Genomic DNA, 9,900 nt, shown 5'->3' with positions numbered 1-9,900 from the left:
GCGTCTCTCCAAGGATGCGAAATATGCGCGGAATGGGAGCAGGAATGAAATGAACGCGGTGGACTGAGTTGAACGGGGCGGGGTGAGAGGGGCTGGCGTCACCCTGGATGGATGAAATGGAGTGAGTGAGAGATGGGAGGATGGGTGGAGAAAAAAAAGAGAGCGAGGGGGAAGGGGCCGGACTGTATGGGCTGCGTTCAACAACAAAAGAAAAGAGTGGAGCGCCTAAACTCTATTCAGCGGAGGAGGTGAATGGGTCGAGATTAAAGGACGGGCTGCTCTGCAGGGGCCAGCAGCTGACAACAAGTCCTAGAAAATACAGTGACAACATCTTTGAGCAAGTGAAAATTTAAACTTTTACGCCCTGGCAAAAAGAAAGTGCACAAAAACAAAGCTGATGAAGTGAAACAAAAAAAGTTAGATTTTAAAGGCACTGTATGTAACTAAAATATCCAAAAATATGTTTTGCTGAATTGTGTTCTTACATTATCCCAAATGTTTCCAACAATATTCAAACCCAAACCAGTGATTTTATTCAAGGTAACAGAGCCTCTCATTTGGCCTTTGTGTCAATGGCGTCATCCTCTCGCGTGTCCAGTGGTCATCTTTGGATAACTTCCCAGGAAACATGACACCAGATCACACGTCAGACTGAGGAAGGAAGTCTGTCAACTAACTAGCCATGTTTGTATCGCTCACTTGCGATTGAGCTCGATTATTCCTTTCCTTCAGCAACAGTGGTTGTTTAACAACAAACTCCCATGATCCCACGCTACTTCATGATGTCATCAAACCCCTTTTTTGTTATTGTTTTGATTGCCTTTCAGTAATTAAACAGCCTTATTAAACACTTTAGTGAGACTATGTGGTTTTTTAAAGAAGAAAAATACAGCATACTGTAACATAACTGAAGTATTTGTGTTACCGTCATACTAGCCCATGTCATTATCCTGTGATGTGTTTCCTGCCCGCTGTGCCCAGTGGCTGGCATTCATCATGTCCGAGCATAGGCAGCCTCCATGCACAAACACAAATGTAATATTTAGCTGTAGTGACTGTATAGATTTGTCAGTTGATTGTTGGTGCTGCACATTGCAGGGATGCTTGATATGTTTAACTAATAAGCATCATGTTTCAGTAACATGATGTCTTCCAGTCATGGCAATTTTTTACTGAAATAGTGTATGTGACAGATTTGTGGATTCATTCACATTTCCACTGAAAGTTAGACAAGAAGCAGCAACAAAACAACTGGAACAAACAGGCCAACATTTAAGCTAACACATCAGTGGCTAATGTTAACGTTACCTTCAGCTGGCTGTCGCTGTGAATGAGCTAAATCCTCCAGATGTTTATGAAACTGCGTCAGTGTTATCTGATGTTTTAGCTGCTCATCAAGCTGAATTCAGACTGTCCCGAATTTAAATGAACAAGCGGTGAAATAAGACTTATTTCGCTGTGGCCCACCCACCGCCAGATCAACGAGAAGGACCCCCGGGGCTGCTGGGGACCCCGCTTTTAGCAGCCCCTGCCCTAACCAGAAAATCATTGTCTTCCTCTCAGATCTCTGAATGCAGCAGGCAGCCGCCTCTGCCTCATAAAGGAGTTGTTGTTTACTACTAAGCCCTGACTATCTCAGGTTTCATCCCCTCAGGCACTGCTGGACTGTCATCTCCCCAGAGGGAGGGGCTGTGACATAAAACAAACACAGATATGCCAGGGTCACAGACTGGAACACCTACCGCAACCTGACACCGCGGCGGGGGCCAGGCGGCCGGCAGACTAGCATTCCACATGGCAGCGTGTCTGTGTTTGTGTGTGTGAGTAAAATTCTCACAGATGCACACGAGCATGCCCACACACAGCTGACTCCCATGTGGACCGTGCACACGCCTCTGTGACTTCTTTGTGGAGTCATGTGTGTCTCATTCTCAGGCCGAGAGCCGTGCAAACACAGAACGGGCCGGTGAAACGCTCAGCTCGCCGACCTTGAGGTCACCAGTCTGACCTCGAGTCTGACCTCACCTGGTTTCCTGATGTTTTATTAACGCGCTCTGTGCCTGGGAGCCTACATCTCCCTCGTGGACGGGCATGGGCGTAAATGTAAGCGGCAACTTCACATTCATCATTTAGAAACGATTCAGTTCAGCATTTATGTGCGCGTGGTGTCGGCTCGTGTTTCACGAAACGATCAAAGTCACTGCTCAGACCTTGTCAGAGGAGTGCAGCCATAAAATCTGAGCAGATCTGACTGTCACTCCCTAGAAGCCCTTTGAGGCGCTAAAAATAATTTTGTGGAGAGACAAATGTGTCCAGCAGGCTCTACTTTGGTCGACGTTGCTTGAACTGGAACCTTCTAATCTGTGCATCCATTTCAATCTGTGTATAATTTAATATTTTGGTCTCCTCTGTGCTTGAAATGACAGAGTGGAATATAAGGATGGAGCGGAGCATGTCGGCGTTGACGGACACAAAATGTGCCCTCTTGTGGTCTGTGGGGAGCAATCTAAACAATAAGGGTGTGGAGTCTCCGCATGGGTCCCACCATGGCTGACTTTTATGCAGAGGCTGGAAATGAGCGGGGTGCTCAATCCCAGCAGCATCCATGAAACCTGTCACCTGAGGGTCTGTGTCTCGCCCCCCGGAGCGAGACACAGACCCTCCCGGCTTACTCGCCGAGAGCGATTCATTATAGGCCTCAACGGAGAAAAACCCTTTCAGACAGGCGTGTTACGAGCAGCTGAAAGACATGTTTGAAGCGACATGTTACGTAAATGCTAACAGCAATTTTACATGTTGGTCTCATGTTTAAATAAGCCCTTCAGTCACCGTCTGGACCGTCTCGAGATCTGGATTTAATGCCCTCACAGTAACATAAAAGCTACAGCAGCAAAAGCTTAAAGAGAGGCAAAAAATGTGTGTGTCTTATTTTGCTTTCCAAAGTCTTGACCATACTCCAGGATGGACACACACAGGGCTGCAGGCTCACACGTGGACAGCAGATACACACACACACACACACACTATACATGCTATCTGTGCATGCAGAAAACATGATGATGCCCACCTGACAGCAAGGAGAAGAGTTTGTTTGTTTGTCGTGCTTGGCTGGACAAAAAGAAAAAGTTAAAAATACAGAAAGGTTTGCGGGACAGCTTAACAAGATCAAGACCACAGATGCGGAGCACGGTACATACGTGCTGTGCATGCAACAGTAGACATGACAGATGACAACATTCACTTCATGCGGAACCTTGCAGCCACGCAGACAATGGAAAGCACGAACTGGCCTTTAAGGCACCCGTGGATCTTCGTCGTTTGCCGTTCCCCATCTCTGCTCTTCACATGAGCACATGATAATCATTCAGCCAATGGTTTCACAGTATTCCACGGATCAGTTAGCGTACAAACACTGCAGCGCGCCAACGAAAGCAAGCAATCATGGACATAAGCACTGCGGGATTTTAAATATTTTTAAAATATAAGCTTTACGACGACGAATGAAATACACTGAATGTAAACTCTACAGGGCACTATATTAACTGTCATTCATTTCAACTGTTTAAAATTTTAGCAAATATGAAGTGAGAATTACAATTTCAGTTTCTTGTCATTTCTGACTGTGCTTTGGTGCTGTCAGATTGTTGGCTTATAGCATTAAATTCTATATTTTATCTGCTAAAACCTGGAGAGTATTTCCTTGTAGATGTGGGCTGTTCAGGCTGATGTGATGCTCACAGTGGTCACTGCTGAAGCTGCGCAGAAACACAGTCGTCCTCCTGCCAAATCAGTTTCAAAACCCAGCTCTGATGCATCAGACAACGGAGAGCACTTTCGTCCGTCCCGTCGTTATTTTCAAACTCACAGCTCCCTCTCGCACACCAGCTGCCAGTTACTGCAAACATGCGCAGCATAGGACATATGCAGCACGTACGGATTCTGACTGAAATATTCGGCAACAGCTTGAAAGCCTTTTCAGCAGAGAAACACTGACTCAAATGCTGACGCTGTCGGAGGTTGGTGGGTGCGGTCCAGAGCTAGAAAACCTCGCTATTGTTTATCTGAGGGTCAGAGGTCACTGGTGTGCTTCTGTCACGATTAAAATTCTTCAGTTATGGTCAAAAATGTGTTGTGTGTGGTCACATTGACCTTTGACTACTGACTTCTATACAGTTCATCCTTGAGTCTACGTGAACGTTTGTGCCAAATAGAAAGAAATTCCCTCAAGGCGCTCCTGAGATTATGACATTTATGGTTTATGACAACGGGGCGGATGTACGTACGTACAGGACGCACAAAGGCGTAAAGAAAAAAGGACGAGCTTCACGCTCTCCCGCCCGTGACTGCATGCGTTCAGCACGCTGGTCTGTCCTATGGGACTCTATTCCGAGGCGTACCTGTGCTACCACGCACTCAGATCAAAAGCCGTGTTTGTGCTCTTTGTATCAAATCGAGCTGGTTAGAAGATTAAACTTCAACAAGGACGCCTCTCGTCTCCGCCGCTGTTTGTGGAAGAAGAGAGCAGACATTTTGGAAACATAAGTGTGTCATAAATACAAGTAGACAAACTGATTAAAAATTCAAATTAGCTGAACTTTGGCCTTGACGCTTTGGTAATACTGCAGCGCACCACTGAATGGATCTGAAATTGAAAGAGAATGAGTAATTAAAGTAATACTTGAGCGCATAAATTAATCAAACTTTCCCTTGATGGAATTTATTCTATTGCGAGATGAACCTCGGGAAAAAAAAGAGATGTATTCTTGTACTTCACTGAAACCTTGGGCTTTGTGGCTGTCGCTCACCCCCATCCTTCCACAGATTGGTAACCATATTCTGCAGAGTTTGTGTAGGCTTCAATTAAACCTTAAGCAAAGTGTGTGTATACACGTGTGTGTATGTTTTGCTGGAGCAAGACTTCTCACACAAAGAAGAACGTGGCGAAACCAAGGCGTCTATATAGACCACTTCTGTCTGTAAATGTACTTTCAGTGGCAAAGCATTTCCATGAGTGTCTGAAACACAGCTAATTTAGTTATTAACGACTTTTTCTTCATCGGTCGCAGCCTTGAAGCCACCTGAACATCCAAGATTGCAAAGTACTCAGAAACTGTTGGACAGCTTCAGTGAATGAGAACTGTTTTCACGTGTTTAAGCAGTTTTTCCATGTTTTCCTGACTCTCTCTGCACAAACAGGCAAAAGCATTGCTCCCTTAAGAATTCAGAGTTCATTTCATGAACTACAGGTTTGAATTTGAATCCCCCCTCCGATAATATTGCTTTTTTGTTGCTGGGGTGGTGAATGTAGATGAAATAAAGAGTGCTGAGTGAACATGTCGGCTTGTTTTACCGCAGCGATACATCCTCTTACCTCAACAAGCAAAATCAGCCTCATCAGGCCAACAGCCGTGATATAATGGAGACCTTTGAAATGTATGGCCGGTCCTGCTGATTGCCTCCTTGAGCCCACTTCAGTTTGCATATCAGGTAAACATCAGACTCACAGAGACAGTGCAGACCTGAAGCCTGCTGCTCAGACCTTATTCTCTTCTGCGGCAGACAGGAAACATTGTGAAAATCACCACTTTCTCTTTCTTCAACACAATAAACCAATATTGCACCAATACTCACTTTCACTAAAAGTATTTCTGGGATTTTCTGCTCAGTGTTTTTCCAAATCCTCCAACTGCTACACTCTACTTGAAGACACACTTTAAAACTGTGTACGTCACACATTTTTCAATTTGTTCACATACATCTCTAACTCTGCACTAATCAACATCTTTATATTAACAATTATCCAAATGGCTGCGTGTAACGTGGCATGGGTCTCTGACAGTGACAAGCCCACAGCGAATGATCAGCCTGCAGCTCCCCTCTGCTCTGCGGAGCGTCTTTATTGTCTCTCACTTCATTGTGTTGGCATTGTTGCAACTCTGCGCTTTTGGCTCGCCCTCGCCGCTCTCATCATCCTGACTTCCAGCTGTAGCAGACAGCTGTGTTCAGTAAGAATAATAACATCCCTCAGGAGTCACTGAAGGATATTATTGGACTTGCATTCATCAGGTGGCCAGAAACATGACTCCAAATGAATGATAATGTTGCTCCGTGTCTGCTGGATGTGCAAATGGCCAACTAACACATGAGCTATACCAGCTTAATAAGCTGATAATGTGTCAGTGTTGTGTTTAGAGATTGTTCTGCCTATTGAGTAAGATTAACAGACCAACTGACATAGTTCATGGGTAAGGAAAAGCTCCAGAAACGTTGTTGAGATAGGACTTGTGCCTTGTGGGATATTATGCTTGAGGTCTAAGAGAACATTTCTTTTCTAATAAGCATTAGTGAAGCTGATTTGTTTTCAATATTCTAAATCCATCGTTGTTTACTACGTCTATATTTGCTACCTTACAGTCTTCCTCTGGGGTAAAGGTAGCTTTATGGCACTAACCAGTTATAATGGGACTCATTTTGAATATGCAAATTTAGAATTATTCAGTTTATTTTTTTTTTTTACTATATTCTGTGTATAGATGATAAAGCCCACGGGTGTGAGAAAATTAAATTCACACCAAGCTATTCATTTTGTTTTCTCTGCAGGGTTTAGTTTAAATCACAGCTTCTCTCTGAGGGTCATGGCGACTCAGTCTTGTTGGAGCCCGCCTGGCACATTGCTCCACTTTTTTACTGGAACACAATACGTTCACAACGCAACCTCAATAGTGTACACTCCCGTGGAAAAAAAAAAAAGAAAAAAAGCGTTGTCAGTGGAACACAGGGCTCCAGGTACACCGAGCCTCCTCTCCTTTGTGTTTTTAAATGCTCCCTTTTATAGACTGGGGGCGCAGACCAGGCTCCTTTTGAATTTTTGACATTTATTTGACGCATGGATAGAGAGTGGCACACAGACATGAAAGATAGCAGTTACAGGACTGCGGTTTAGGAGCTCAATTTCCATGATCGACACTGATCACGCTGCTCAGAGAGAGAATGGACGAACTAGTCAAAAGAGGTCACATGCTATTTCCCTCTTCTGCTGCCTCTGAGAGGAGGGAGTGCTGATCTGATCTGTGGCTCTTTTATGTGCTTCATAAGTGATCAGGGACTATGTTTGAAACAGGGAACAGACTGCACTGCCCAAAAGGACTACAACTGGAGGACATATGTTCCAGGAATGATCTACAGATCATACACCAGTATCCTACACACTTTAGTTTTTGTAGGTGGACTGTCGGGAGGTTAGGTTGCTGTTTGACTAAGTGGCTTAAACATCTTTAAAGGGATTCTGAATCTGGTGTGATCTTTGCCGACAGACAAACCAGTTTTGGCATCTCCTCCGAATGACCCCACTGATATGATCTTAATTTTAGAAATCCAGTGAACAAACACAAGCACAAGACTTGAGCCGACAATGATTTAAAAGAGTGGGCATTTTGAGCATTTTGAGAAATATGCTTCTTGGCTTTGAGGTGAGTCAGGTGAGGAGATCGATACCACTTCTGCGTCTGTGCGAATTCTCGTGTGTGAAGTTGGCTGAAATGCACAGCATTTCAGATACACCCCTGATGAAGAAGCAGTCAGTGGCAGCAAGGCATCAAACAGCAGCTGAGTGGACTCACGTATCCCAGTTATTATCAGGTGTTTGGTTATACAGTATGTTTGCACATGTAAGGTTACATCATATCACGGTTTCTGGGACCTGGGTAAGCCTTATCCTGGATTTGAGAAACACAAATATGCTAGCTGGAGTGACTAGAAACCTGGGGACTGTGGTATGCAAATAACCAGTCTGGGTTTTACCTATGCTACTAGGGAAAAGTGTTGGGCGGTAGCGGCGCTCAGAGTAGCTGTGTTGCTAGTTTAACTACATTTCCAGGTAGCGCGGTGGAAGCATCACTGTTTTCTGAAATAAAACTGCTAAGGATCATTAAGTGACGCTAATGCCATACACTGACATGTACGCATAGATGACCGAAGCGCTTCCATATGATGGTGCCATTGCTTACCAACCCTTGGGTTGATGCCTACAGCGTCTCTGCTGCAGGGGAATACAGACACACCAGCTTGACTTTACTTTATGGAACTATGGCAGAGGGTGAGGATGCAGAGGAGCTGATTCAGGGACAGTTTTACTGATCACAGAGAAGGCATTGACTTGAACTGAAGCTGGGTCAGTGTAAACAAAATTGCTTGGAAGCCATACATGGTCCCTGGAGGACAAATCCCAATGATGCTGGGGGTCCTCTAGCTCTACCACGAGGTTGATATTTGTGGTTTGTGAGTGAAAGGTCTCCACAACTTTTAGATGCATTGCCATTACATTTGTTACAGACACTCGTGTTCTCCTCAGGATGAATCAGATTCACTTTTCCCTCACTTTTTCAGGGGTGCAGCAGCTGGTGGCAAGTCAAGGATCTGATCTTGAACATTAAAACTTTCTGGTCTTAATGTGGGAGAAGGCAGATTCACAATGATTTGGCTTGGTTTGGCTAATCGGATCACAATCCGTCGTCAGTGCATCTCGGGTGCATTTTCATCTGTACTTTCACACGGTCAAACACTATCAGATTGCAATCCCAGTATCCAAAATGCATTTCAAAGCAAGCTGTAAAGGGAACACTCATCATCCAAGAACTACTACTACTACTACTACTGAGGTAACTCACCTGCACAGAAATGGCAGAGACTGACTGAGATGAGAGGCCTGCATGCGGCCAGTGATGCAATAACGTTCAGCTAAAGCACACATGGAGACGAACAACCAGGTTTCTGCGGATTCCATGTAAACCTTGTATCAATACATGATCAATATGATCATAATATACTGGCATAGATTAAGATACCCAGCTGTAGAAAGCAGCTGAAATGAGCCCCGCTATTATCAGCTGGATCAATGCAGGACTTTTACTTGCAACAGAGTATTTGTACACTGTGGAATTACTGCTTTTACTGAAGTAAAGGATCTGAATACTTCTCCCATAGCTGCTGCATGTAGAACTGCACTTTCACAAGTGCTCTGCATCTCATGGCCCTTTTGATGCTGTAGACCATTTAGTGTGACCCACTTACATTAGATCGTTCTTATAAATTTTTCATGTATAGCAACAAGCTTCTGTATGGGCCCTTATCGTCACAGTGAGCTCTCAGCGTGAGAGTACTTCACACTAGTAGCAGGGACAGCACACACACACACACACACACACACAATGTGAACGCATAATGTGATCTACTGTATGAGTCTTATCTGATCATACCTCCTTCCTGTCTCTCTGTTTCTGTTGTTCTCTGTCTCTTCTTAGAATGGCAGAGGGATATTATCATACAGTTTACACTGAGATATTTATCCTGAAGGCAGGAGGCGAGCCTCCATGAAGTAACGGGAAGGGGAGACATGTCATCACATAAACATATAACATCAATACACTTATGACTGATGAAGCAATCCTGCTCTACTTTGTAACATTACCTAAGCAGAGTGCCAGCAAAACATTATTGGGCTGCATGGCCGAGCCTTTTATCTAATGCCACATAATATAATAATGTGATACTTTATTGATCCTCACAGGGAAAACAATCTTTTCTCTTGCCCCGATTCATAAAGAGGTCAGAGGTCAATGCCAGCTGCAGAGGACCTGCTGGAACGTTAACATTGGTGCATCATGGGAGAATCAACCATCGACGTAGCTTTTACTGGTGATAGCTTTATATTCTCAAAGCTGGAAAGCCGGAATACAGATACTGAGGTAGGCTAAACCAATAGATCGTGTTAGTGATCACAAATTTGCTTAAATAGGTAACCTGTGATGCAAAGGCAAATGAGAAAATGTTATCTTTGTGAAACATAGATAAGATAAACCTACTAAATGCCTTTCTTCTTCATAAAGGAGCAGGACACAAAGT

This window comes from Chelmon rostratus, chromosome 6 (assembly GCF_017976325.1).
Source record: "Chelmon rostratus isolate fCheRos1 chromosome 6, fCheRos1.pri, whole genome shotgun sequence".
Lineage (NCBI taxonomy): Eukaryota > Metazoa > Chordata > Actinopteri > Chaetodontiformes > Chaetodontidae > Chelmon > Chelmon rostratus.
The sequence above is the reverse complement of the archived record's forward strand: the minus strand, read 5'-3'. Positions refer to the sequence as shown.